Source organism: Oncorhynchus gorbuscha, linkage group LG24 (assembly GCF_021184085.1).
Source record: "Oncorhynchus gorbuscha isolate QuinsamMale2020 ecotype Even-year linkage group LG24, OgorEven_v1.0, whole genome shotgun sequence".
NCBI classification, from domain to species: Eukaryota; Metazoa; Chordata; class Actinopteri; order Salmoniformes; family Salmonidae; genus Oncorhynchus; species Oncorhynchus gorbuscha.
In genome coordinates, this window is record NC_060196.1 from 44,738,702 (window position 1) to 44,743,701 (window position 5,000).

Sequence of the window (5,000 nt, forward strand, 5' to 3'; positions counted from 1 at the left end):
AAATAGGTGATACCACCCAGTATATCTGTTTTCATTAAATATGCATGTTTTGGGGAATATGCTATCTTTTACTAATGTATTCATGTCAATATGGAGTGAAAGGTCTTTAGGCCTGCAGCAGTAGCTTAGACTAGCCTAGTATATTGTCAACAAGAACATGTTGGAACAAACATAAATAACATGCAAACTGTGTTCTCAACCGTCATAGAGATGTTGGTGTGTCTGTACAAACTGACTGCTTGTGTGTGAGTGTGTAATACAGTACATATAGTGTGTGTGTGAGTACTACCCTCTCCCCTGTCCAGTCCTCACAGGGATAACTACAGCGTGATACATTATCTCAGAGCTAAATATAGTTTGAGTTCTCTAGCTCTTGTGGTGTGTAGTACAACTCTGCACCAGGAGTACCTCTCTCTCTCTCTCTCTCTCTCTCTCTCTCTCTCTCTCTCTCTCTCTCTCTCTCTCTCTCTCTCACTCTCTCAATTCAATTCTTTCTCTTTCCCTTCACCTCTTTCTCCCTCTCTCTCTCTCCCCTTCTTCCTTCCCTCCTCCCTCTACCTTAGTCTATCTCACACTCTTTCTTTCTCCTTTCTCTCTCTCTCTCTCTCTCTCTCTCTCTCTCTCTCTCTCTCTCTCTCTCTCTCTCTCTCTCTCTCTCTCTCTGTCAGTGTGTGTCTCTTTAAGGTGAGGGCAGGCAGGCAGGCAGGCAGGCCCTCTCCTCTTCCCCTGCTCACTTACACACCATGTAGAGTAGAGAGAGAGAGAGAGAGAGACAGACAGACAGACAGACAGACAGACAGACAGACAGACAGACAGACAGACAGACAGACAGACAGACAGACAGACAGACAGACAGACAGACAGACAGACAGACAGACAGACAGACAGACAGATTGAAAGAGAGAGAGAGGGAGAGAGAGAGAGAGAGAGAGAGAGAGAGAGAGAGAGAGAGAGAGAGAGAGAGAGAGAGAGAGAGAGAGAGAGAGAGAGAGAGAGAGAGAGAGAGAGAGAGAGAGAGAGAGAGAGGGGGAGAGAGAGAGAGAGAGAGAGAGAGAGAGAGAGAGAGAGAGAGAGAGAGAGAGAGGGAGAGAGAGGGGTGTAGGACAGGAGAGAGAGAACAAGACAGAGGAAACAAGACAAGACAAGACAAAACAGACACTTCAGTACAGTATAATACAGTACAGTACAATACAGTACAGTACAGTACAGTACAACGAAACAGCAGACAGCATAGACAGGACAGATAGACAGACGCTCAGTGTGAGGACAAAGTGTCTGAAGTGGCTTACCAGTGTGTCTGGAGTAGCCTTCTGGAGTAGCCTTCTCCTGCTGCATGCTACCAGCCTGCCTCTCACTGTCACTCTCTCTCTGCCTCTCACACTCTCTCTCTCTCTTCTTAGCTCACACTGTCCTTCTCTCTCTCTCACTCTCTCTCTGCCTCTCACTCTCCCTCTCTCTCTTCTTAGCTCACACTGTCCTTCTCTCTTACAAAAAGCCCTAGAGGGTGCCTCTCTCTCTCACACTCTCTTTCTAGCTTTCTTTCTCTCTCTCCCTCCACCCGGAACGAAGCGTAAAATCCCAAACAGAGTCCTGGTGGAGAGGGGTGTGCTCCGTAGAAGAGAGCAGAGCACGCACACACACACACACACAGACACGGCTCCTCCCACGCCTCCCTCCACCAACTTCATCAGGTATTCATTCAAAAAACACACATGCCAGCTGGCAGGCTGCCCGCACTACACTCACACGGAGAGAGGGAGACAGAGAGGAGGGGAGGGAGTCATTGAGAATGAGAAAGGGAAGGTGACATACTGAGAAGGGGAGAATGAGAGAGATAAGGAGGGAGGAAGAAGGAAGGAAGGAAGGAATGAAGGATGGATGGAAGGATGGATGGAATAAAGGAAGGAAGGAAGGAAGGAAGGAAGGAAGGAAGGAATGGAGGGATAAAGAGAGCAATAGGGATTAGAGAGATTATGAGAAAGAGGCCATTGAAAGAGAGTGATACACAAACACACACACACCGTGAAATAGTACTGCGACATTCAAAGATATGCAGAGTAAAAGCTTTTCACTAACAATATGAAATGCAACACAGAGACAGAACATGCATCCCTCCCATACACACCTACACACACCTCCATAACCAAGCTACCGGCCCTCACAAACACACAGGTAAAATGTCTTGAACCCATACCAGTAAAAAAAAAAATGAATGAACCAATTTCAATTACTACAGCTACTACTACTGCAGAGAGAAACCACAGTGCCCATCTCTGTGCACCGTCCCTCCTCCCCACTAGAGGGTAGAGGGCCATCTCCCTCCTCCTCACTAGAGGGTAGAGGGCCATCTCCCTCCTCCCCACTAGAGGGTAGAGGGCCATCTCCCTCCTCCTCACTAGAGGGTAGAGGGCCATCTCCCTCCTCCTCACTAGAGGGTAGAGGGCCATCTCCCTCCTCCTCACTAGAGGGTAGAGGGCCATCTCCCTCCTCCCCACTAGAGGGTAGAGGGCCATCTCCCTCCTCCTCACTAGAGGGTAGAGGACCATCTCCCTCCTCCTCACTAGAGGGTAGAGGGCCATCTCCCTCCTCCTCACTAGAGGGTAGAGGGCCATCTCCCTTCTCCTCACTAGAGGGTAGAGGGCCTTCTCCCTCCTCCCCACTAGAGGGTAGAGGGCCATCTCCCTCCTCCTCACTAGAGGGTAAAGGGCCATCTCCCTCCTCCTCACTAGAGGGTAGAGGGCCATCTCCCTCCTCCTCACTAGAGGGTAGAGGGCCATCTCCCTCCTCCCCACTAGAGGGTAGAGGGCCATCTCCCTCCTCCTCACTAGAGGGTAGAGGGCCATCTCCCTCCTCCTCACTAGAGGGTAGAGGGCCATCTCCCTCCTCCTCACTAGAGGGTAGAGGGCCATCTCCCTCCTCCTCACTAGAGGGTAGAGGGCCATCTCCCTCCTCCTCACTAGAGGGTAAAGGGCCATCTCCCTCCTCCTCACTAGAGGGTAGAGGTCCATCTCCCTCCTCCTCACTAGAGGGTAGAGGTCCATCTCCCTCCTCCTCACTAGAGGGTAGAGGGCCATCTCCCTCCTCCTCACTAGAGGGTAGAGGTCCATCTCCCTCCTCCTCACTAGAGGGTAGAGGTCCATCTCCCTTCTCCTCACTAGAGGGTAGAGGTCCATCTCCCTCCTCCCCACTAGAGGGTAGAGGGCCATCTCCCTCCTCCCCCCAGAAAGCAGAACTACACTACAAGCAGCGCTGTTGTGTTAGCTGACCTAAATAAAGTTGATTTCCAAACAAATATAACATTCTGCAGTGAGGAGATGAGTGTTATAGTAGGAAGCACGGACACACAGTGCTAATGCGTCCCAGTAGACATGCCAGACCCACCTAGGCCTAAATTCCCCTATTTGTTCAGGTTAGTATTGGGGTTGGGCGAACTGTTCTTAGAATTGCCTAAGGTCTCCTTCTGCTTCAAGCCTCTCGTGGTTACATGGTTACCTCATACACTACCAAATCAGAGCCCATGTTATCGGTGGGCTCTTATTGTAACACTGTTCATTCTGACATCTCTATTTGTAATAGGTCAAAGGGTGACATGACAGAGGAATTTTTTACAAGTCAGCCAATTAGCATTAGATTAGTGGCCCTCTGTCTTTGTGGGTCAATCTGTTTTAGATCTATGGTCAACAGAGCTACATTGGGGGCTGATCTAGTAAAAAAAATCAGATCTACGGTCAACTCAGTTCACAATAACAGCTCCTGCATGGTGAGGAAGGCTTGTCTGTTACCGTAGCAGCAAATTAGCTACGCTCTGTAATTCAATTAGTTAGTGTGTTGTTTATTTAGAAGCGAGTGCAGTCAACTGAGACTCACTGAGAGGGAGGGGAGGAGAGGGGTAGCAGAACAACAGTCAACCATACTGAAACTCAATGAGAGGGAGAGGAGGAGAGGGGTAGCAGAACAACAGTCAACCATACTGAAACTCAATGAGAGGGAGAGGAGGAGAGGGGTAGCAGAACAACAGTCAACCATACTGAAACTCAATGAGAGGGAGAGGAGGAGAGGGGTAGCAGAACAACAGTCAACCATATTGAAACTCACTGAGAGGGAGAGGGGTAGCAGAACAACAGTCAACCATACTGAAACTCACTGAGAGGGAGAGGAGGAGAGGGGTAGCAGAACAACAGTCAACCATATTGAAACTCACTGAGAGGGAGAGGGGTAGCAGAACAACAGTCAACCATACTGAAACTCACTGAGAGGGAGAGGAGGAGAGGGGTAGCAGAACAACAGTCAACCATACTGAAACTCACTGAGAGGGAGAGGGGTAGCAGAACAACAGTCAACCATACTGAAACTCACTGAGAGGGAGAGGGGTAGCAGAACAACAGTCAACCATACTGAAACTCACTGAAAGGGAGAGGGGTAGCAGAACAACAGGCAACCATACTGAAACTCACTGAAAGGGAGAGGGGTAGCAGAACAACAGTCAACCATACTGAAACTCACTGAGAAGGAGAGGGGTAGCAGAACAACAGTCAACCATACTGAAACTCACTGAAAGGGAGAGGGGTAGCAGAACAACAGGCAACCATACTGAAACTCACTGAGAGGGAGAGGGGTAGCAGAACAACAGTCAACCATACTGAAACTCACTGAAAGGGAGAGGGGTAGCAGAACAACAGTCAACCATACTGAAACTCACTGAAAGGGAGAGGGGTAGCAGAACAACAGTCAACCATACTGAATCTCACTGAAAGGGAGAGGGGTAGCAGAACAACAGTCAACCATGAGGCATCAAAGCCGAAACTGCATACTATTAAAAAATGCTATAGATGGAAGGAGGGTAGCGTAGAAACCTACCAAAAAACTATTGGCAAACAACAAATCCAATCCCTCCTAGGAATTTTGAACAATATATATGACCTATAAGCTAACATATACAATTCTGATAGAAAACATAACAAAACTAACAACAATGAGAAATGGTTTGATGAAGACTAGAT

At 48.7% G+C, this 5,000-nt stretch overlaps 1 protein-coding gene across 7 annotated transcripts in view; it reads right to left on the reverse strand.

The window, feature by feature from the left end:
- The window catches only part of atxn1a (ataxin 1a), a 108,802-nt gene that overhangs the window by 22,236 nt on the left and 81,566 nt on the right, over positions 1 to 5,000 (reverse strand). Inside the window, exon 1 of one of the 7 annotated variants that reach the window (XM_046326232.1) lies at positions 1,290 to 1,756. The exons of the other annotated variants lie outside the window; for them this stretch is intronic. The gene's annotated coding sequence lies outside the window, so the exon portion shown is untranslated. Of the gene's footprint in view, positions 1 to 1,289; positions 1,757 to 5,000 lie in introns of those variants that run through there. 7 annotated transcript variants of the gene reach the window in all.